The 24,742-nt window shown below is 46.8% G+C and overlaps 1 long non-coding RNA gene across 1 annotated transcript in view; it reads right to left on the bottom strand.

The window, feature by feature from the left end:
• LOC148000034 (uncharacterized) overlaps positions 1-23,138 on the bottom strand; it is a 55,210-nt gene extending 32,072 nt beyond the window's left edge. The window contains exons 1-2 of the long non-coding RNA XR_015641153.1: positions 23,050-23,138; positions 16,068-16,324 (exon numbers count right to left, since the gene is read on the bottom strand). This is a non-coding gene — a long non-coding RNA (uncharacterized LOC148000034). The remainder of the gene's footprint in view (positions 1-16,067; positions 16,325-23,049) is intronic.
• Between the last annotated feature and the right edge of the window lie 1,604 nt (positions 23,139-24,742).

Raw genomic sequence — 24,742 nt, 5'->3', positions numbered from 1 at the left:
GAGGTACTATGCATTGGGGTACCGTGCATTGAAGTACTGTGCATTGGGGTACTATGTATTGAGGTACTGTGCATTGGGGTACCATGCACTGAGGTACTATACATTGGGGTACCATACACTGAGGTACTGTGCATTGTGGTACCAGGCATTGAAGTACTGTACATTGGGGTACTATGCATTGAGGTACTGTGCGATGAACACAGGCTTTCCCACATGATAGGCAAATGCTCTGCTGAGGCTCTACAACACCACCAGCCTCATTAAGTCATTAAACTCACTCTGTAGCCCAAACTGGATTTGAATTTAAGATCTTCCTGGAGTAGTTGGGGTTACAGGCCCATGCCACTGATGCCACTTCAAATTCTAGCTGCGACCCTTGCTAATTGTATCATCTTCCACAGGTTATCTTGTCTTCTATGCCTGCTAGGTCATCTACAGTGGGTTTGTGACACCTGTACCCACCGCCTTAGGTTGTCATTAATACATTTGTGAACACAAACATCTCACATCTATAAGACACATAGACGCTATCTGTGAATATCTGTATACATGCAAGATATCTGTACGTATGCATAGCCACAAACAGATGGCACCACTGTATGCATGCATAGTTGCACACACAGCACCTCTATATGCATGCACAAACACACGCACACTTCTCGCACATGTGCATATGTGTGCGTATGTATATACGAACTTGCATATAAACTGCATGTTTGTATTCACACAACATACATGAAGTGGTTAGTGCTGTGCCTGGGGCCACCATTGAACAGTTTAATTACTATTGTCATTACCAAATAAAAATGTAGACTTGTTATTCATGGGACTCATTGGCTTATTGGAAAGGCTGGCACCCACAGGGAACAAAGAAGGCAGCTAAAGTTCCTTCTAGGCATAGCTCGCACTTTCAGATCATCCCTGCCCTTCCTCTTGTCGGCGTCACAGACACAGGATCTCTTAGCTACCCCCCCCTCCACCCCCGCTCAGAAGAGCCCCTCCTAACTGTGAAAACTCTGCTGTTGACATTCTTCCTCCTCAGCTTCCAGCCCCTTCTCAGCCTCCCCAGACGCCCTACAGCTCAGACCTGGGAGGAATCCCTCTCTCTCACCTGACTTCCCCAAATGCTAACACCCCCAGACTTTACAGGTCTCCCTCTTCCAGGAATCATGGGATTTTGTTTATGTGGACCACATGGGAGAGGGACCAAAAGATGAGTTTGGATCCTGACTGCCCTTTGGCTGCTGTCTAATGGAGGTGAATTGAAAGTACATATCCCTTGCTTTAAGGTGCTGGACAAAATAAATCCAAGGCCACCCAGATAATCCTGTTTTCTTAGGCAGCCAAGATATGCAGCTTCCTCTGGGGCAACCTAAAAGGACTGCTTCTCTCTGAAGGTTAAGGTAGATTATTTTTGGGGGTGGGGGGGTGGGGGTGGTGTTGCTCTCTGAGGACAGACGACATATGCAGCCCTCTGGAATTCTGTGACACATGCCTAAGGGAAATGGAACATGTTAGAACTCGGCCGTTTCACTGCCATACTTGGGTTGCATAAGCTCTTTCTAGTCTGTAAGACCTAAGCTAGTACACAAGCAAAATGTCAGGACTTCTTACTGGGGTATCACAATAACCTCTCTGGCGTATGACAGAAGCAGCATCTGGCTGACACATGTGAAGGACGATCACCAGGAGTGGGTACCAACTGAGCATTTTTCAACTAACGGCATCTTGCATCCCCCATTCATTCATTCATCCATTTAGTATTTATGTGTCATTTAACTATGTTTAGGACTCATGAGCTAAAACAGTGATAAAGATGGACAAAGTCCATGAAAGAACTCATGAGATGCCTAGCCTAGACCCAAACAATAAACTAATGGGTTGTTGTACCTAGTGGTTCCAGTGGTTATTTTTACAGAGAGTCATGATGAGGTCTTCTTTGTACATGCTTGTCGGAGAGGAGACATACCAGGAGAAAAAGAGCCAGACTGAGGAGGGGAGGCCGAGGGACTGAGGAACTTCTAAACAGGTTACAGTAGAGTCAAGCAAAAGCCAGAAGTGCTTGGCCTGTTTGAGGTAAGTGTATAGCTGGAACACAGTGAGAAGCGCTGGTGAGCTGTGCAGGGTGTAAGATTAGCAAGGTCCTAGGAGTCCTAGAAAGGAACTTGTCATTCCTAATCCAAGCCATGGTTTAAGCCCTGGGGTGGGAAAAGCTTCATCTCACCTTTAGACACTGCCAACATTGAAAGATGGTCTTTGAGACAGCTCCTTAAACTTTTTTCCGCTCTCTGAAGTCATTTTGCCTGAGACATTTTTACACAATCCTTGGCTGGTTGGCAAATAATCCATTGGCAATAACTCATAATTTCTTCTAAAATAACTTCTGGGGCTGAGGAGATGGCTCAGCTGATAGAGTGTTCTCACAGCATAGAGGGGGCAGAGGCATGAAGACGCCTGGGGCTTTCAAACAGTAAGTTCCAAGTTCAGTGAGAGACCTTGTCTCATAAAAGGTGGACAGCAAGTGAAAAAGACCCAGCATGAACCCCATGGCCTCCATGTAAACCCTGATTTACACATGTATGCCTACACAATGCCATATACACAACAGTAATATAACTCCCTTGCTAGTCATATAATTTAAAGATGGCAGGAGATTTGCATGCCGATTAAATTGGTGAGCTTGCTCATTCTCACAAAAATAAATAAATAAATAAATAAATAAATAAATAAATAAATAAATCACAGCTAAATATTTGACATTGCATCGTTTTTCAGAGTCAATCAATACTTTGGTTTTAAAATTGCCAATGCTAAGAACACCATGTATGTAAATACGAAGTAGGAAGTGGCAGAAGTATGTTTAGGAGCTCAAATGTTTGAATGAGAATGGCCCCCAAAGGCACCCAAGAATCAATGAGGGTGACTTTAGCTGTGATTCGTAGCATTGGGGATATGGAACCTCAAGGGCCATACCTTGTAGCCAAGCAGGAAACCCCAGTGGAGCAATAGGGAAACCAAATCACCCATAAACTTTCAACCCAAAATTTATCCTGTCTATAAGAAATGCAGTCACAGGGGATGGAGCAGAAACTGAGGGAATGGCCAACCAATAACTGATCCAATATGAGACCCATCTCATGGGCAAGCAGCAATGCCTGACACTATTAATGATACTCTGTTATGCTTGCAGACAGGAGCCTAGAGTGGCTATACCCTAAGAGGCTTCACCCTCAGCTGACTCAGACAGATGGAGACATCCACAGTCAAACAGTGGATGGAGCTTAGGGACTCTTATGGAAGAATAGAAGAAAGGACTATGGGCCCCAAAGGGAACAGGAACTCCACAGAAAGACCAACAGAGTCAACTAACCTGGACCCTTGGGGCTCTCAGAGACTGAACCAACCAAAGAACATACACAGGCTGAACCTAGGCCTCCCCACACACATGTACCAGACGCACAGCTTGCCCTTCATGTGCATACTGAACTGGAGCAGGGGCTGTTTTAAAAGCTGTTGCCTGTATGTGGGATATGCTCTTCTAGCTGGGCTTCCTTGTCTGGCCTCAGTGGGAGAGGATGTGCCTAACCCCACAGATACTTGAAGTGCCAAGGTAAGGAATGCCTAGGGGTCCTCCACCCACTCAGAGGATAAGGGGAAAGGGAGGAGGGAAGGATTGTGGAAAGAGGTGATGGGGAGCAATGATCAAACTTAAAGTGAATAAGCAAAAACAGAAATTAAACCCCCATGGGCTCATATGTTTGAGTACTTAGTCACCAGAGACTTGAACTGTTGGAAGAATTAAAAGTGTGTCACTGTGTGGGGGGGGGGATCTCTCTCTCTCTCTCTCTCTCTCTCTCTCTCTCTCTCTCTCTCTCTGCTTGCTGCCTACAAATCAGGATATAACTCTTAGTTACTGCTCCAGCATCATGTATACCCTCACGCTTCCCACCATGATGAAAATAGACTAAGCCTCTAAAACTCTAAACAAGCCCCCTGTTTAAGAGTGACCTTGGTCATTGGTGTCTCTCCACCATGAACAGTGACTAAGACAGAAGTCGGTGCCCGGAGTGGTACATCGCTGTGACAAGCCTGACCATGTCGCTTGTTAGCAGAATGTGGACTTTGGAACTTTGGACTAGAAAAAAAATGGTTGAATAATTTAAGCCAGGCTTACAAGACCATCCTGGTAGGAACATGGAAGAAAAGTTGAGGGTGATCTGAACTATGATAGCCCAGCTCAAGAAGTTTCCGAGGAGAGGAATATTAGTAAGTGTCCCAGAGACTAATCTTGTGATGTTTTGGCAAAGCATATGGCTGCTTTTTGACCTTGTCCAAAAAAGAAAAATCTGCCTGTGGCTAAATTCAAGAGTTTTAGATTGACGGCATTGGCAGAGGAGATTTCAAGACAGCTTACTATTTGACTCTGCCTTGTGATTGTCAGTAATCACTCTTACACAGATTCAGGATGAAAAGGAGCAAGCTGGACAAAGAGAAATTCAAAATGTACAGTTTAAAGAGAAAAGAATTAACGGGAAGTGTAATGAAGCTAAGTCCAGTGCTCAAGGAGATAAAAAGTTTAAAGAAAAGCCTGTTGCTAAGTGGAATAAAGAGAGTGGTGACCTCAGGACTAAGCTTCTAACTTCAATTGAAGAAGAGTTTAGGATTTCCTTTAGTGAAGGAAACCATCAACAACAGAAAGTTGATACAATTGTAACTGAATGAGGCTGGCCATGTTCAACCCCAACAAGCTGCAGAATTTGGCAGTTTCTGTCCTGTGCTTCTGGTTTTAAAATCAAAGATAGAAGAAAGGGGTTATAAATCTCCCTCCCAGACTAAGGAAAGCTGCTGAGGCCTGGCATGTGGTAGCGCTGTCCCTGCATAGAGGCTTAGAGAAGCCATTGCATGAACCTGTGTAGGAGAAGCTTGCACTGCCTTGGAGACGCAAGATTGTTCAGAAATGCCAGAGCTGTGGGAACTGCCGTCTGCATGTGTAATGAGCCCACGGGAGAGAGAAGTACTGTTACAGTCAACAAAGCTGAAAGGAGTTGGAGATCTGAAGAGCACTTTGACAATGTTCATAGAGATACGGAATTTGGAGTTTTCCCTTCTGACTTTCAGTCTTGTTTTGGTCCAGTATTCTATACTCCCTCCCTTTTGAAATGAACGTTAAGATGGAAATATGACATCTGCTTTTTTATTTGATTTTACAGGGGCTTACAATCGAGAGGTTGCCGTGAGTTTCAGAAGTGACTTGGGACCTTGAATGGTGTTAAGAGTGTGACAGCCTATGAGGCCTTGTGAAGTTGGACTGAATGTATTTTTTTTCATAATGATACAGCTACAAGTCTTTAGGAGCCAAGGAGTGGACTGGGATGGTTTGAATAAGAATGGCTGGCTGGCTGGAGATGGCATACCCTTTAATCTCAACACTTGGATGGCAGAGGCAGGTGGATGTCTGTGAGTTCAAGGTCAGCCTGGTCTACAGAGTGAATTCCAGGACAGCCAAGGCTACACAGAGAAACTCTGTCTCAAAAGACAAACAAACAAACAACAACAACGAACCCTCCATGGGCTAACATATTTAAATGCTTAATCATCAGAGAGTGGTGTCTGTGGATACTGCACACATGTAATACATCCATACATGCAGACAGAACACTAGCATATTATACAAAATAAACACTTTTAATTTCTTTAAGAAATAGAAGATGTGGGGTTGGGGATTTAGCTCAGTGGTAGAGCACTTGCCTAGGAAGCTCAAGGCCCTGGGTTCGGTCCCTAGCTCCGAAAAAAAGAACCAAAAAAAAAAAAAAGAAAAGAAATAGAAGATGTGACAGAGGCAGAGAGGGGAGAGGAGGCAGAGACACAGCAAGGGGGTACCTGAAACTTAGAGGGTAATGAAAGATTCTTTGGAGATTCTGGAGAGAACAGTGAAGCCAGCACCTTGAATTTTCATTCCCAGCCTCCATAACCATGAAAGAATTCACTGCTGTGGCATAAGCTACCCAGTTTGTGGTCAATTGTCACAGCAGCCCCTGGCAACAAATACTGTCATCTATGGACATCAATATTTTACAGGGGGTGGGGATATCTCCCAGTGCTGATGAAGCTAACGTATGAGTGCAGGCAGTTCAGAATTCAACCACAGGAGGTAATCAAAGACTTTTGTAGATGTCACATAGCTACAAAAGTGAGCCTCTAGTTTATTCAGATCAAACAAAAAAAAATCTTGAACTTGTCTTCTACAGTGTGCTAAATTGCTAGATACCTCAGCAAAGAACTCATTCCTTCTAAGACAACAAGAGGAACAGCACTGTGGGAGATTATAAAGCTGTGTGTGTGATAGTCCATATGTGAATGTGCAAGAGGTATGTGTGGGTACATGTGTGTGTATCCATCTTTGTGTGTCTGTTTGTGTTTCTGAATATATATCTGTGTGTTTCTATGTGTGTGTATGTGTCCCTGTTTGTGTGTGTGTGTATGTGCTTGTGTCTTATGTCTGTGTGTCTCCATATTTGTATCTGTATGTAGTATGTCTATGTGTTTCTGTGTGTGTGTGTCTGTGTGTGTTTCTATATGTGTGTGTGTTTGTGCCTGTTTTTCTGTGTGTGTGTGTGTGCCTGTGTGTGTTTCTATATGTGTGTTTGTGTCTGTGTTTAGATCTGTGTCTCCATATGTGTGTCTGTGTGTGTTTCTGTATGTGTGTGTTTGTGCCTGTTTTTCTGTGTGTGTGTGTGCCTCTGTGTGTTTCTATATGTGTGTTTGTGTCTGTGTTTAGATCTGTGTGTCTCATGTGTGTGTCTGTGTGTGTTTCCGTATGTGTGTGTCTTATGTTTCTATGTGTATGTTTGTGTCTGTGTTTCCGTGTGTGTCTGTGTTTATGTCTGTGTGTGCTTCTGTGTTTCCCCGTGCATCTGTAGTATGTGTTTATGTCTGTGTTTACATCTGTGTATGTCAGATATGCATGCTCCCTTTTCTCCAGCCATATGTCTGTTGATTGCTGTTATGAATGGTGCCACAGTCAACACGGGCCTGCAGGTATCTCTGTGATACTCAACACAACTTTAAAGGAGCACCACCCCCGCCATGTCGAGCTTTCCCTGGTGCTATAATTGCTTCTGTCTCTGCTTCTCTACACACAATATTCGGTTTATGCAGAACTGAAATTGGCAATGGAAAGAATCCAAGCAAATAAGCTAGCAGACTTCGCAATGCGGGGGGAGGGGAGGGTAGGGAGAGGGAAGGTGGGGGTGATGCTTTGGGAAGACAGAGCTTGGGCTCAGACGACCTCACCCTGGGTTCTTCTATTCCCAGGCCATCCTGCTGTCTTCACAGAAATGGTTTCCCTTCTCCCAGGAGCTGTTTTTTGTCTGATCTCCATCTCCGGCCAGAGACTGAATGCCACAACACACAGAGGGGGCATGCCAGAACTCGAGGGTTCCCCATCCTGGAAACCAGTCTAAAGCAGTTGCATCCTGTGCTAAAAGCATAGATGGACGAAATGCTGCCCTGTCAGCGCCTCCCATTCTGTGCGGGCCACTGGATGCAGCTTCGGCCAGCTCCAAATTCACTTTTTGTCCAAAGAATCAATACACCTATTGAGAGGGTACCCAGGAATGGCCTCTCCTCTGCTCTTCTCCCCGGCTGCCAGGCAGAAAGCCCAGCGGGCTCTGTTTTGTTAGCGGAGCTCCAGGCCTGGAAAGATGAGGCCTCATGGGGCGCCCCCTCATTTGCATTCAGTACTCTTGGCTTTGCTTCCCTGTCCAGAGCCACAATAGTGTCCCCTTATTAAGCTTCCACCTGTGTGCTACACTGGGTACCAAGCGAAGCCGCCTAGAGCAACCAGGAGGGTAGAGGCACCATGGGGTCTCCAAACAGCGTCACCTACTAATCTTGTTTATAGGAAAGACTGACCCCAGGTGCACACCTTCCTTTCTGAAGTGGGTGTGTTGTTGCAGTTAAGCAGTTTACACTCCCCAGACCCTCAAGGATGCAATGCCAAGGTATTGTTTTAGCACCGACTGGTTACTTATCTGCTCCCTTTGACTAAATGCTTTCCCACTAACAGTATCTCCTGTAGCCCCTCTCTTCTCTCTAGCATCTCTCCTTCTTCATTTTCAGTGTTGACACCTTCTCCGTCTGCCGTGTGCATACATATATAAATTTTGATGCATATACATAAAACTGTTTCCTTTCTTTATAAAAATAGACGTGTACTGTGCACCTGGTTTCCCTTTAACCTTAAGAGATGGAGCCCAATGGGAGGTAATTGGGCCATAGAGGGTCCTCCCTCCCGATGGGGTGGATAATCTCCCTCAGAAGGTCTAGCCTTGGTGAGACTAAATCAGTATTTTAAGAGAACACAGGTTATAAACAAGAGCATGCCTGCCCCGCCCCCACCTCTGGTTTCTTGTTACGATTGCTTTCCCACAAGCTACTGTCCTTATGATACATTGAGCACAAGGGCCTCCCAGAGCCAAGTAGATACCTTCACCACGGTCAGGAGTCTTTAGAGCCAAGAGCCAAGAGCACCTTTTGTTGGGCATTTTATCACAAAATGGGCTCACCCAATGTCTTAGCCGGGGTTTCCATTCCTGCACAAAGCATCACGACCAAGAAGCACATTGGGGAGGAAAAGGTTTATTCAGCTTACACTTCCACATTGCTGTTCATCACCAAAGGAAGTCAGGACTGGAACTCAAACAGGTCAGGAAGCAGGAGCTGATGCAGAGGCCATGGAGGGATGTTACTTACTGGTTTGCTTCCCCTGGCTTGCTCAGCTTGCTCTCCTATAGAACCCAGGACCACCAGCCCAGGGACGGCACCACCCACAATGGGCTGGGTCCTCCCCGATTGATCACTAATTGAGAAAATGCCTTACAGCTGGGTCTCATGGAGGCATTTCCACAAGGGAGGCTCCCTCCTCTGTGATAGCTCCAGCTTGTGTCAAGTTGACACACAGAACCAGTCAGTACACCCAGTGACTAGATGTGTCCCTTCTCTGCCAACCACTGAGAAAAATGAAAACATTTTATGCCTCATACTGCAGAGCTTGGGAGACGAACCCTTGTGTTTATCTGTTTACTCCCTCGCTTATTTATGTTTGGGGGAGGCACACACAGGCCACAGCAGTGCATGTGTGGAAATCATTGGACAACATAGTCGGCTGACTCCTTCTGCTGTGTGGATCCCAGGTGACCATGCTGGGAAGCAAGCTCCTTTACCCACTGATCCATCGTGCTGGCTCAAGACAGATTCTTATCTGAATTAACATGATAAGCCAGCCATTGCTCTAGAACTTCCAACTAATTATTTAAGAAGAGTATTTCTCATTTCTTGATTTTTGAAATAGGTTCTTGTGCTCAGACTGGCCCCAGACTCACTAGGGAGACAGCGTTGGCCCTGAGTTCCCAATCCTCCCTCCTATGTTCACTTTCCAAGTTCTAGATTTTGTCAATTACTTCAGCGACTCATTTGTGAGTACTGGTGACTTCTGTCCTGTAGATATATTTATCATGATGAGGTGTTGTGGGGATTTTTTGTTTTTGTTTTTGTTTTTGTTTTTAATCTCAAAGCTTTGGATCTGGGGCTGGAGAGATGGCTCAGTAGTTAAGAGCACTGACTGCTCTTCCAGAGGTCCTGAGTTCAAATCCACATGGTGGCTCACAACCATCTGTAATGTGATCATCTGCCCTCTTCTGGTCTGCCTGAAGACAGCTACAGTGTACTCATAAATAAAATGAATAAATAACCCCTTTTTAAAAAAAAAAAAAAAAGCTTTGGATCCTAGATCCATAAATCTCTCCTCTTCATCTTCTTCCTCCGCTTCCTCTTCTTCCTCCTCCTCTTCCTCCTCTTCCTCTTCTTCTTCCTCCTCCTCTTCCTCCTCTTCCTCTTCTTCCTCTTCTCCCTCTTTCCTGTTCCTCCTCCTCCTCTCTCTTTCTCTCTCTCTCTCTCTCTCTCTCTCGCTCTCTCTCTCTCTCCCTCTTTCTCTCTCTCTCTCTCCCCATCCCCTTTCTCCTTCTCCCAATGCTTATGTGGTCTTGCTATACTTTGGCCAGCAATGGCCCTCCCAGGACCATGTCTGAGAATCTTGTTCACAGATGATGCTTTTGGGAGGTAAAGGGTCCTTTAAGAATGGAGACCTAGCCAGAGATCTTCCCTGAGGGATACTGAAGCACCCACACAGAAGAAGTTTGTTTCACTTCTTTGAAGTTCTAGGCCATGAGGTGCCTGCTGGGAAATACTTCTCTACAACAGGCCCAAAGCAACAGGACCAACCACTCACAGCTCCAAAACTGTAAACCAAAATAAGCCTAGTCTCTTCGCAAGTTGATTTTCTCAACCTTTTGTTATAGGAACAGAAAGCGAAAATGAATGTTGAACAAAAATATATGAACTCCCAGTGATGATGAATTAATAGCTTTATGCTGACAGGTTTCACAAAACAAAATACACACACACACACACACATATACACACGCACACACACCCACATATATATATATATATATACACACACATACACACATACACACACGCACACATACACATGCATACTCACACATGTACACAAGCACACTGTGGCAAGTGAGTGCATGCACACACGTGTAAAATAAATGTTAAGAGGCAAAATAAATTCTATTCCACTGAACAACGTCCCCATGGTTTATGACAGTGATGGTGACAGGGAACTGCCCATTTCCTGTCTGTGTCTAATATGTGTTAGTTTGTATTAAGGCTATGGGTGCTGGAGAATCTTATAATTAACAAAGAGGTGACTTTGAGCTCCTGCAGCTGGGCCTCAATTCCTGTCCACTCCTGCTTCCTAACTACAGATACAGTGCGACCAGCCAGCCTCCGGTACCCGCCCGCACGCCTTCCCACCGTAACAGGATGGTCCTCCTGAACTACAAGCCGGAATTGCCAACTCTTCAGCAGGCATGTGAAGATCTTGTCTGCAGGGCCTGGGATCCTGGAACCTGGAAGGACCAGAATCTGATGCTGCAGACAATCTCACCTCAGTTTCCATATTCTTTCATACACACATTTGACAAATGATCTAAGGAAAGTCATTTGAGTTCAGAAAAACATGATCGGACAAACATGTTAATAGACTCCAGTAAGCACGTACTAAAGGTTAACAGAGCAGCCCCTTGCCTGAACCATCTCAGGGCAGACAAATTCAAACACCATTGCCTGGCACGTACTACAGATTATAGCCGGTAAGGCACGAAAGCAAGGCAGAAGGCCACATCCAGATCCAGGGTACAAAGACCAGATCGACATATAGCTATGTCCTGACATCCGACGAGAACAAGTATGTCTTCTAAATTGAATGCAAACGTTTCACACAGGGAGGCAGGAAATCATGTCCAAGAACAATCCAGGGAACAAAATGCACCTGAGGTTAAAGGCCCTCTGCCTTCTCTCCTGGAGCCTCTCTCACGGTTCTCCAAGGCGTCGTTCACCACGGGGCATTCTTATGACCGTGATCTGACACAGAATAAAGCTCTTGCCTAAGATGCTTTTGTCAGGCTTGTGGAAACACGAGGAGTCACTAACACATCAAATTTCCACACCAAATGAGACCCACACACATGCACGAATACTTGCGTGCGTGCACACACACACACACACACACACACACACACACACACTTTTGACTCTAACACACTGTGCAATTTGATGCATCCCTTTAACAAACTATGATGTCGAACCAGCTGTATGCCAAGTACTAGGCTAATTGGTAATGGCATGAAGAGGAAGGCCAACCCTTACCACAGAGACCCTGCGAGCCCAGCAGCAGAAATGTGTATTAGTCAGAAGAGTGCACGTTACCACCAATAGCACAGGCAGCAACAAAGCCACCCGGGAAGGAATAAAGGTAGATGTAGACACTCAGAGGAGGGGGCTGCAGTGTCCTGATCCCTGCTGAAGACCTCATTCACCTGCTCCCACTTCCTGGCTGAAGCCTGACAGCTGGCCGAGGTCACTGTGTAAGGTGACACTGAGCCCCACCTGCTGTGTTGAGTTTATCATAGAGGATCTCTCCAGCAGATACCAAGCAGGGACAAAATGACTAACAGGCAGCCTCTTCCTGTCGCTCTGAGAGCTGCTGATCTTCTTTTAAAGCCAGGGAAACCTTCTGATAACTTTCATCCCTTGTGTGGTCATCTGGTTCAAACAAATCAACGCCATCTTTCTAAACTCCATCCATCGGATAGGGATTTAAAAACTGTCACTTAGGACGGTTAGCTCTTGGATAGAGACAAATGGTGTGCTTGTCCATTATTCCTGTGTTCATTTATTAAAATTTGGAAATTTGAAAGCTACCGGTTTTCCTTTGCTGTAAGGCCCTATACCAACATGGCGAATGGCCTGCAAGATATACACACAGTTGCGTGCCCTTCCACATAACTGGCTGAAGTGTGGTATCTTTATTGTTGCTGGTGGGGTGTGTGTGAATGCGTGTGCATGTATCTGTGTGTGTGTGTCTGTGTGTCTGTGTATGTGTCTATGTGTATGTGTCTATGTGTCTGTGTCTATGTGTGTCTGTGTGTCTGTGTGTCTGTGTGTCTGTGCCTGTGTGTGTATGTGAGTGTATGTGTATGTGTGTGTCTGTGTGTCTGTCTATGTGTCTGTGTATCTGTGTCTATGTGTGTCTGCGTGTCTGTGTATGTGTCTGTGTGTGTGTCTGTGTTTCTGTGTGTCTGTATCTGTGTGTGTTTGTGTCTGTGTGTCTGTGTATGTGTCTATGTGTCTGTGTCTATGTGTGTCTGTGTGTCTGTGTGTCTGTGTCTGTGTGTCTGTGTGTCTGTGTCTGTGTGTGTATGTGAGTGTGTGTGTATGTGAGTGTGTGTGTATGTGAGTGTGTGTGTATGTGTGTGTCTGTGTGTCTATGTGTCTGTGTCTATGTGTGTCTGTGTGTCTGTGTATGTGTCTATGTGTGTCTGTGTTTCTGTGTGTGTATGTGTGTGTATGTGAGTGTATGTATATGTGTGTGTCTGTGTGTGTGTACGCGCATGTGTCTACTTCCCCACAGATGCCATCCCACATGTGAACATCAGACAACCTTCAGGAACTGGTTCTCTCCACTGACCTTGTTGAAGCAGGGTTGTTCATGTCTTTCTTGCTGCCCTCTGAGCTATCTCTTCTCACCAACTTCTGGGAAATTTCTTCTACTTTTACCTCACCCATAATGATATATAATAATCATTTCAAATGCAAACCATCACAGCATATCTTCTTTAATGGATCGAACACTGCTCACCAGGTATACAGGGCAAACACGTCTGCCCTCCAAGCCATTTCTCTAGCTGCTGGGATATTGTTACTTTTTTAAAAGAAATACACAAGATGAAGGCACCTTTATGATCTATGAAAGTATTTTTCCTTAATAAGTCTAAATCAGGGACAGACTCATTAAGCTGGTGCAGGGATTTAAGAGACAGTAAGAACTGGACAAACATGGCACACACTTTCACACTGGCACTTGGGAGGCATGGAGAGGAGGTCTGTGGGTCCCCGCAAGGCTGTTCTACAGACTGTGTTTTAGGCCAGCCAGGGTTACCTAGTGAGAGTCTGACTCCAGAAAAAGAATAAAGAAAGAAGAAAGAAACATAGCACCTGTTACAAGAGTGTAAGAAAGCGGATACACTGGAGTTGCAGAGACAGCTCAGTGATCAAGCACACACGCTGGTCTTACAGAGAATTCGAGTCTAGTTCCCAGCACCACACTGGACAACTTCAAACTGCTTGCCACTCCAGCTCCAGCAGAAGCTACCCTCTTCTGGTCCCTTTGGGCACTTCACTCATACATACAGAAGCATAATACATGCATGATTGAAAATAAGATAGAGGGGTTGGGGATTTAGCTCAGCGGTAGAGCGCTTGCCTAGCAAGCACAAGGCCCTGGGTTAGGTCCCCAGCTCCAAAAAAAAAAAAAAAAAAGAAAAGAAGATAGATACTTTTTTTAAAAAACAAAGAAAATAGAAACATTGAACATGAACCAGCTTTTAAGGTTAAAATCACTAACACCACGGTGCTGATGTTGAGTTTGTAAGCTAGAAATCATATCCGGTACATAAACTAAAGGATAATAAAATATTCCCTGAGAAGCCCTTGGGAAATCACAGGCAGAACAGAACCAGAAGAAAGCACGGAGTTCAACAGAGGCTCCGAGGAACCTTAAGATAAAATAAAATAAAAATCCCTGTTTCACGGACTCTAACCACAGGCCCCAGCCTCAGAGTTAAATGTACAGACTGCAGTGGCCCAGTCTTCAACACGAAGAGAAATCCTGGAATGTCAGGCTCCAAGCATCCTTCATCCATCACCAGGGCTGCACTCCCTGTCCAGTTAGAACACGCAATGCCCTGAGCATCTGTGAGGCTGGTGGTGGAAGCCTCGAAACAAGACCAGGCACGGGAGATGCCATCCCCACAGGGAGGTGGTCACATGCTGCCTGAAGACCACAGAGAGAGTCAGCAGAAGGAAGGGGAAGGGAGGGATCCGCTCACAACAGGCAGCAGATATCTACAGGCATCACCCTGAGTTGGCCCCCCAGGTTCCCTAAGTAGACAGTACTTTCCCACTGTTACCCAGAGTGGAGAAAATAGGACTTTGGAAGAAAGATGTCCTGAATTGTTATTCTTAGGGACAGAGGGCAGAGAAGCCGTACATGGTCTTCAGGTGCCCAAAGTGGAGACACATTCTTCACATCCATGGGCATCAGTGCCAGAGGGAAAAGGAAAGATAAATTTACCGTGAGGCAGGAGGCATGAACATTGCCAATAAGTAAACAGAATCCCAACAGTACCCTGGTGATTCTCAGCCTGTTCGGGCTTGTCCTTCCTTGTTTTTGTTTATTTTTGTGACAGTTTTGAAAATCACCCAAGGGGGTTAGGGGGGAGGCTAGGTGGACTCTGTGTACACTCCAGAAAAGTCATGTGGATTTCATGGATGGTGACCACACACACACACACACACACACACACACACACACACACACACCACTCCGGATGTTCATGTTGTGCTCAGGCTGATGGGAGAGGCCCACTTTGGGGAGGGACATCTGGCTCGGGATTCCTCAAGGTATGTTTAAGTGACCACATTCACTGTGGGGTGTGATTGACAACATCAGCCCAAGGGAAATTGTTGCCACCTAACAAAGAGAAACTTGTGTGGGAGACTCTCTGAAGGCAGATCTCCAAACCGAAAGTGACAGAAGATGACAGGGTGCTCAGGAAAAGGCCCTGGCCATAGTCAGGCGGACCCGCACCCAGACCCCTGCCCTTCCTCTCAGCTAGATAAGCCTGAGCAGCGTCTGTCATGTCTCTGCAAAATGGGATGATAGGAAATCCCCCTTTGTTGCAGCTGCACAGACTGGGCGCTCCTAACCTAGGACACATCTAGGACACAGAAGACTCTTAAGGGTAGCCACCTGCTCTGCCCTACTCCTGAGGGGAGTGGGAAAAGAGTTAGACATAAGGCAACTGAGAAAAGCAGGATTCCCTCCTGCCGTGGGCAGCTAAGTGCCCTTGAGCGAGCCTTAGGTTGTTCTGATATATCAGAAGCCAAGGTCCCTGAAGCATTCCCGATTGTCACGCAAGAGCCCCAGGGCCTGCACTCCCCGGAAAACCAATAAGGTGGAGGTCTGCCTCATAGAGAGGGTGTGGTCCTGAATTGATCATGTGTCTCTTGAAAATGAGTACACAATATCTAAGTCCAGATTAGCAGAGGCGTGGACACGGGAGGGGGTAGCCGGACTCTTGGTAATAGAAAGGATTATGAGAAGCATACACGATCAGAGAGCTGCTAACAAAACTGTCTTTCATGCAGCCAGTAAGGGCTGATCAGTGCCGTGGCTAAACCCCCGTCTCAAAAAGGCAACAACTTCCCAAGGTGCCTAAGCTGCATACCTGGGGTGTCTCAAGGGTTTGCCGGTTGATCTCTGGCCCCGGAATATGGCTCAGTGACAGAGCCCTTTCCTCGTATGCACAAGGCTCTCCCTGCCCTGATTCCCCCAGAACCGCAAAATTAAAAATAAATAAATGGAAGTTTACCTCACTCCCATGTGAAAGGGAGTCTAGGCACACCACACATACATGTTCCTATGGACACAGACAGGCAGAGAGCTTGAATTACGGATCCAGACTTGTTGACTCCATGCCTTTGCAGGATACATCTCAGCAATGATGAGCTGTACAACGCATTTCCTTGCAGGAGCTGCATGAACGGTTCCTGGGCATCTGGCACAGCTCTTCAGTGTTGCTGGGCCAGAATCAGTTCCCCGGCCCCTCACGCCAGCAGTCCAGAGTCCCTGTGAAGGAGATAGGCAACCTAGACACTCCCTAAACCCTTTCAAATCTGAATATAGCCATTGCCTAATCAGCCGAGGACTCCACACACTTTCAGGGTCTGAGGCCCCTTCTAAATGTCAACAACCTGCAAGGGCCACCTCCAGCCGAGTAGTATCCTGAGCTCTCTCTGCTGGTTAAGACTAAAACTGACAGAAATGATAAATTTACATAGCCACAACAGTGTCTATGTGCCGTTTACAGGCCTAGGCCAGAGAACCTTCTCTTATTTAGTCTCCCTACAACAGAGAGCGTCCCTCCAGATCGCAGATTCCCATGATGTCACTTCAAATCTCCCTAAGGCTTTACCACCCACTGGCTGAAAACTGTTTAAATAGGGTATTTAATGGTGGCTTCACTGCCCACTCCGCGCAACCAAAGCAAAAATAATATACAAAAATCATAGAAATGAACTTGACCAAAAAGACGGATTTTGACCCATTGTGACACACCTTCACGAGAGCAGCAAGAGCTGGGTGGATAACTAGTGGATCAAGTGCTTACTTTGCAAACACCAGGACCTGGATTCCATCCCTCGGACCCAAATGTTCAAGGAAAAAAGCCGGGTGTGAGAAGAGGAGCCAGCAGATCGCTAAGGGCTCACTGTCCAGCCAGTCTGCACTACTCCGGCAAGCTCCAAGCTCATGAGGCACCGGGCCTCCAAAACATGTGGGATAATACTTAAGGGAGAACACCGAAGGTTGTCCTCTGTCCTTCACGTGCACATACCCGTATATAAACGCATAGAGCTTTACGAGGAAGGGTGGGGCACTGTGAATCACTGAGTCACAGAGACCTGGGGATGACAAGGCAATGCCTGCCTTCGCGTTCAGTGCAAAGCTTCCAAAGGAACGCAGAGAAATTGAACCGCAGACTGACAGCCGTGTTCACCTAACGTGAACTCAGCATCTCGACCTGGTTTCACTTTGGCTCCCATTATCGCTGTTTCTAGGCAGCTAATGTGGTTCAGATGTTTGTTTTCATTTGGTTCTGGAGAGCACTGTGGGATGATGAACACATTCCCCCAAAGGAAACAAACAGTGTTAATTCCAGGAGCCATAGGAGTTGCCGCAAGGAGTTCTCTAGAAGATGGGAGAGGCGCTTTTGCTGCCCCTCCACTCAATGCTTTTCATTTTCTTTCCAGGCTGAGGCGCTCTGCTATTGGCCCTGCAGTGTCTTCTCTGCATTCCCCAGCATGCCCCGCGCCTGCCTGTCCCTGCTCTACCAAATGCTGCGCTTTAATCCCTTTACGCTCACAATAGGCCTTTGCACGTGCTTCTGGCTTTATCCGGAGTGTCCCTCCTCTGTCAGCTCTGTTCACTCCTACTGAACATAAAGAGCTTTCTGTGCTCTGGTAGCTTTCTCTGAAATTACTCACCCCTCAACTCCACTCCTGGCCCCATCCCCAACTCCCACTCCTACCCCTGTCCTCCACCCCAGGTCACCCCATCATCCTCACCCCCACACCTCTTGGCTGCTTCCCAGTTACCAGGTTGAAATAGCTTAAGGAAAGAACAGTTTATTTGGGCTCACAGTTCAAAGAGAAGAGTCCAACGGGTCAGAAGTATGGAAGCTGGATACACTGTATCCACAGTCGGAGGGGGAGGGGAGAGGTGGGGGGCGGGGGCAGGACCTGAGGCCCGGCTGTGTTCTTCTTTGTATTTAGCCCAGTGTGTGTGAAGCATCAAATGCCCTGAAAGGAGTTCCGGATGGCTGTGTGGCACTACCTAGGTGTTGGGAACCGAATGGAGGTCCTCTGCAAGATCGGCAAGCCTCACTGATGAGCTATCACCCCTCCTCTTAGGTAATAGCCCACCAGGTTCTATTGTGCCTCCCATGGATTCTGAGGTGTCTTGCTAAACTCTTAAGGGTGGAATCCTGTATGTGTTTCCTCGCTGCTGTTTCCCCAGCACATGAAACGATACTTGGAACCTAAGAGGGCCTCCGTAACATGAAGAGCCGTGTTCATTTGCTGAATAAGCCAATCAAGCATATATTATATTTTTTATTTTAAAATTATGATTGATAAAAGGAAAGGGAAGAGACGATGTTGATATGTCCTAACAAAGTTAGAGATAGTCTGGGAGGAAAAACAATGACCCCCAATATCTTTTTAGGTATGTGATCTTAAGCAAATTATTTCTCTTCTCTGAGCCTCTGTTTCTTCTGTGTGTGTGTGTGTGTGTGTGTGTGTGTGTGTGTGTGTATGTGTATGATGTGCATGTGTGTGCAACTGAGTGTATGTGTATGTACATGTATGTGTGTGGTGTGTGCGCTTGTGTGTATGTGCATGTGTGGTGTGTGTGTATGTGTGTGTATGTGTGGTGTGTGTATGTATGTGCATGTGTGTGGCGTATGCGCATGTGTGTGTGCATGTGTGTAGGGGGTGAATAGGGGTGTGTGTGTGTGTGTGTGTGTGCACAAATGTATGTAGTCGGTGTCTGTTCTCTTCCTCTGTCACTCGCCACCTTACTTCTTGGAGACAGGATCTCTCAATGAGCCTGGAGCTCACTGATTCAAGCTTCCCAGAATCCTCCAGTTCCCACCTCCCCAGTGTTGGAATTATAGGTCTGAGCCACCATGCCTGGCTTTTTAGGTGCGTGCTGGGGGTCCACACTTGCACAATGAGTGCTTAACCCACCGAGCCACCTCCCTAAACCCTCCTTATTGATAAAGATAAACACTTCCACCTCAAAATATTGTAACTCTAAAGAACAAAAGATATGAAAATCAGCTGCTTTCTCTTTATCTCCTTCTATTTTGCTTTGCAAGAAACAAAGTGTGGAATTTGGCAAAACAGTAATGTCCTAAGGGAACTGCCTAGCCAGTTAGGGCTTCAGAGATGGCACAGTGGTTAAAGCACTCTAAGTTCAGATCCCTGCCCACTAAACTCGGTTGGGCAGCCTGCCTATAATTCCAGCTTCTGAAGGCAGAGACAAAGGGTCCCCAGAGCAAGCTGGTTAGCAAGACTAGTCACATAGATGAGCTCTGGGTTTGATTGAGAAACCCTGCCTCAATGAAGAACGGTGCATAGCAATTGAGGATGACCCCTAAGGCCAACCCCAGGCCTCCTCGTGTGTGTGTGTGTGTGTGTGTGTGTGTGTGTGTGTGTGTGTGTGTGTGTGTGTGTGTAGGCAAAACATGCACTCTATACATGCATTCCATACATGCACACATAAAAATGGAAAAAAATACTTAAAGACTCTGGAACAAGGGGCTTGCAGCAGCCATATTTGTCTATGACTGTATTGACTCCAATAGGAAATTGATATTTACCTGACTCTGTTCCCTCTCCTCAGGTTAGTATCTTGTTTTGGGAAAGACTTGAAAACAGCTTTTGGAGTCAGCTTTGAGCCAGGCCCCCGTGGTTCAGCCTATTTTAAGTGCCCAGACAGACAAGGCTAATCCAGGTTGTCAGAAGCCAAGGTGCCAGGGAAGAGAGGAGACAAGACAGGGCCAGAAGTGGCTATGAAAGAGACCAAGACCATTCTCTCCTCTGAGCTGGGTGCTGCTGACCCAGGTGACTCGCCGTATGAAAAGCCATTAAGTCGCAAGATATGTGCACTTGTCTGAGATGTGTGTGTGTGTGTCTGTCTGTCTGTCTGTGTGTCTATGTGTGTGTGTCTGTGTGTGTGTCTGTGTCTCTCTATGTGTGTCTGTGTATCTGTGTGTCTATGTGTGCCTCTGTGTGTGTGTCTCTCTTGTGTGTCTCTGTGTATGTGTGTGTCTATGTGTGTGTGTCTGTGTGTGTGTCTGTGTCTCTCTATGTGTGTCTGTGTATCTGTGTGTCTATGTGTGCCTCTGTGTGTGTGTCTCTCTTGTGTGTCTCTGTGTATGTGTGTGTCTATGTGTGTCTGTGTGTATGTCTATGTGAGTCTGTCTGTGTGTATGTAGGTCTGTGTGTATGTCTGTGTGTGTCTGTCTGTGTGTATGTGTGTGTGTGTCTGTGTCTGTGTCTGTCTCTGTGTGTGTAGAAAGAGATTGCTCATCCCACATCTGTACACACACTGACCTGAGATTTGAAACTGTTCCAGTTGTCTGTTAAGAGGGATGTCACTTAAACACTGGGATACGTGGTCACCTTGAGTCTTTGGCTCTCCTTCCCTCCCTGCCTCTCCCCTGCTTCCTTTGCTTGTCTTTGCCATCCTCAGGCACTGCAGGAGCAAGTGTGACACAGACACTTTCAGTTACTCACTTTAACGAGCTGACTGCCACTTGTCCTCACAGCTAGTCCTGTTTGCTCGAAAGTCTAACTTGCCAGAGTGCAGGCTCCAGATGTGCTCTGCTGTCCTTGTAACGGGTGATTCATTGTGAAAACCTAAGGGCCTTAGTATTTCAGAGCTTCAGTGCACATGTGCATGTGCACGCGTACACATGTACATACAATGTACGAACAGTATTCAGAGAGGGTGCTGAGATGTCTAGTCACCACCTATATGGATTGAATGTCTGTTACCCACCATCACCCCTATTGCAGAATTCATGTGTGGACATCTGATTGATTTTTCAGTGTGACACAATTTGGAGATGGGGCCTTAGATTAGGGCATGGAAATGGGACTGCCATGATGCCTTTGATGTCTTTCTAAGGTAAAATAATAGCCATAAAGGCACACCCTGCCCCCTTTCTACCGTGTGGGTGTATTTGGAGAAGGTGGGAACAAGCCAGGAAGGTCAGTTCCTGCCCATGGTGGCCCTGATCTCAGACTTCCCGTTTCTGGAACATTGAGAAATCACATTGTGATCCTCTATAGCTCTTAGCCCAACAGATGAGCCTTTTCCCTAAAATCATCAGAGCTTTTCATTGTTCTTAAAATAAAACTCACCAAAGGTGGGGGGACTGTCCACAGGCCCTTGGTATTGTAAGCAGACTTAGAGGCATCCACTGACCAGCTGTCACAGTTAGCCACACCCCTCAAGGCAGTCAGCCCCACCCCCAGTTGAGCAGGTAAACCTGCTCAGGTTTACCTCAACCAGGTAAACCATCAAACCCGATCACCTGAGTTTGATCCTTTAAGCCCACAGGGTAGAAATCGAGAATGGACACCTACCACTGTCTTCTGACCTCCACCTACAGGTGTGCGTGCGCACACGCAGTAAATAAAGTGGGACGGAATGCTTATATTTCTGAACATTTCTGTTCACTGTTTTAATAAGAAACAGATGCAGCTAACAAATCTGTACACACACACACACACACACACACACACACACACACAGCAGAGAGCAGAAGCCCCACGCCCACCACACTAACTACCTTCCATTCTGTGTTAGGAATAAACTCAAGGTCAGGAGCACGGGAGACAAGAATCTACCACTGAGTTAGCAAATACCCCAGGCCTAAGCATGATTTTTTCACATTACTATACAAAGAGATTGAATGAATTTAATTTAAATATTCTATCAGGTAATGAATCGATTATTAATTATAAGTTTGCATGTAATAAATAAATGAGTGGGGGCAGGGAGAGAGCTCTGTCAGTAAAGGGCTTGCCCTGCGCGCAGGAGGACCACAGTTTAAGCCTCAGAAACAACTAAAAAGCTATGCATTATGGGGTGTGCTTGCAATCCCAGCGCTGGGAAAACAGGGACAGGCAGAACCCTGGGGCTCACTGGCCAGCTACTTGGCAGGCCAGTGAGAGACCCTGTTTCAAAACGCAAGAAGGATAACAGCTGACAAACAACAGGTCAAGTTGTCCTCTCACCTCCACACAAATGCTCGCGTACACACGTGCGCAGCCACACACCCACATAGCACGTCTGTGTACATAAACACCCATAAAACGATACATGATGACATCTAAGCCTTCCGTTACCCTCGCAGCCTGTACAAGACATGAATTTTGTTTCCTTCACTGATATCACCTTCCGCCCGCGGCTGCATCCTCTGCTCCCTCCCCTTGCTTCCTGTCTATTCCTCGGTGACCTCTGGGCACTAGTCCTCGCTATTCCACTCATTGCCATCCTCCTGGAGTAGCACAGAGCTACTCGGTCAACTGGTCCTTCCCTGGCCTCCGCACTAATCCTTCATCTCATGACCCATGGTACATCCTTAACAGGGCGTACAGCTCAACTCTTACTCTGTCCACATGTCTGTCAGGCCAGGCGCCCCTGCTGCTGGAGTGCCTCGCTCCTGTTGCCCTTCCTCCTTCCCGCCCTTCCCCCATCCAGCGTCTGTGGAATAGCTAGGTGCACAGTTGGTGTTTGCCGAATGAGATAAGAACTGGATCAACGTGAAGCCCTGTTTAATTCTTGCCTCTGCTTTTTTGTCCCAGTCAGTCCCCCACCCTGAACCCAGTCCTTATCAGATCTCTCCTTTCTGGGGCTCTGCCCTAAGGATTCACCCCACACTTTTTCTTCCAAGCCCCGCCCCTTTGCTTCACCGTTCCAGGCCCAGGAGAGAAACAAACCTTGCTCCACCCCTGGCAGCTTCCTGTCTGCTGCTCCTCGGGGAGCTCATTTGGCCCGCATTGACACATGTCACCCATCCCTAGTTTCCTGTGCGTCCCTCCACCCAGCCAGCCTCGTACTTTTCCTACACCCACCACCTGCCTGGGCTTCTATGTGCCACCTGCCTCCACACTCCCGGTAGCGGGCCCCGCCCGCCCGCCAGCCTGGTTTGCCCCCACAAGCTGGCACTGGTGGGTGTGGCCAACAGATGCCTGTTGAGTACCCATCAGGTAGCTTACAGGATTCTGAGCTCCAGCTCCGGTTGATTCCATCGGCCAGGTGTCACCACCTTGCTTCTTTTCTGCCCCCCCCTCCTTCCGGTCAGTGCCCATCCCCTTCTCCTGGACTAGAGCCAACAGCCTGCCCACAGATGCGATCGTTATCCTGTTTCCCAACTTTCTGCCGCATTACTTTCAGAACTTAGAAAAAGAGTCCATTGTGAGAGTTTTGAGAACACCTGCGTTGCGGAAGTGTCCTGATTGGGCGTTTGTTGCTTTGTTTCATTTTTTTGTCAACTCGACACATGATAGCATCTTCTGGGGAAAGGAACCTGAGTTGAGAAAATGCTTCTGTAACCTCGCCTGTAGGCGAATCTGCAGGGCATTCTCTTGATTAACCATGGATGTAGGAGTGCCACAGTAGTGTGGATGGTGCCACCCTTAAGTAGGCAGTCCTGGGTGGTATAACGGGCTGAGCAAGCCATGAGGAACAAGCCACAACCCTTGCTTCAGTTCCTCTCTCCAGGTTCCTCCCTTGAGTTCCCTCAATGCTGAGCTTTGACCCTTATGCTGAAATAAACCTTTTACTCCCCAAGATGTTTGTGGTCATGGTGTTCATCAGAGCAATAAAGACCTAGCTAAGACACGTGGTATATTTACATGTGGCTGGGACTCAGACCTCTGTGACTTATAGCCCACTGGAGCAATGAAATAATACGCCAAGCCAGGGACATGCAGAGCTGGCTAGAAAGGGAAGAACCAACACCTGTAAACACAGTAAAATAGATGAGAAACCAGAGCCAATCAAGGAGTCTTGAGGATAAAGTGTGTGCCCTAAACCTGAGCTCAGCATCCGCAGGGCCCGGGTACCAAAACCAATCGTCAGAAGCTCAAGTCCTTTCTAGAAAATTGGGAAGCATTTGCAGGGAACCCACACCCATCCTCCCATACATTGGTTCATCGCTGGATGGGTGTTAATGCCTAATGCAACATAAACGCCATGTAAACAATTGTACTGTAGTATTCTGGGGATAAAAACAAGGAAGAGGGGCCGGAGAGATGGCTCAGTGGTTAAGAGCACTGACTGCTCTTCCAGAGGTCCTGAGTTCAATTCCCAGCAACTGCATGGTGGCTCACAGCCATCTGTAATGGAATCCGATGCCCTCTTCTGGTGTGTCTGAAGACAGCTACAATGTACTCATATAAATAAAATAAATAAATAAAAAACAAAAACAAAACAAGGAAGGCATCTATACCTGTTCAGTACAGATGCACCATTTCTACAAAATTTTTCAAACTATGGTTAATTGAGTCCTTAGGTGCAAAACCCTCAGCTTCGAAGCCACCTCTGTTGGACCGGTTGTTCCCAGGAGCCATTCTCAGGCATCCCCATTACTCTGATGGACACATGGTGACCTTAGCAGTGTCCCTTGCCCAAAGTGAGTGCACGTGTAATGCACGGGCAACTCCAGTATGAACTCTCTCTCTTGCTTGGTGTAAGGAGAGAACCGAAGCACCCCCACCTCACCCACCCCAGCCACCCAGAGTTAACACATACCCAAACCCCATGTTCCTCCCAGCTCAGAGCTTCTGAACCAAACACTCAAGTCTTCCTGTGACTGAATGCGCTGTGTTTATCTCACATGCCCTACCTGCCTCACTTCTTGTTGTTGTTGTTGTTGTTGTGAGACAGGCTTTCCTGTAACCCTTGCCT

Source organism: Rattus norvegicus, chromosome 17 (assembly GCF_021556685.1).
Source record: "Rattus norvegicus strain SHRSP/BbbUtx chromosome 17, alternate assembly SHRSP_T2T, whole genome shotgun sequence".
NCBI classification, from domain to species: Eukaryota; Metazoa; Chordata; class Mammalia; order Rodentia; family Muridae; genus Rattus; species Rattus norvegicus.
This window is presented reverse-complemented; position numbering and strand designations above follow the sequence as displayed.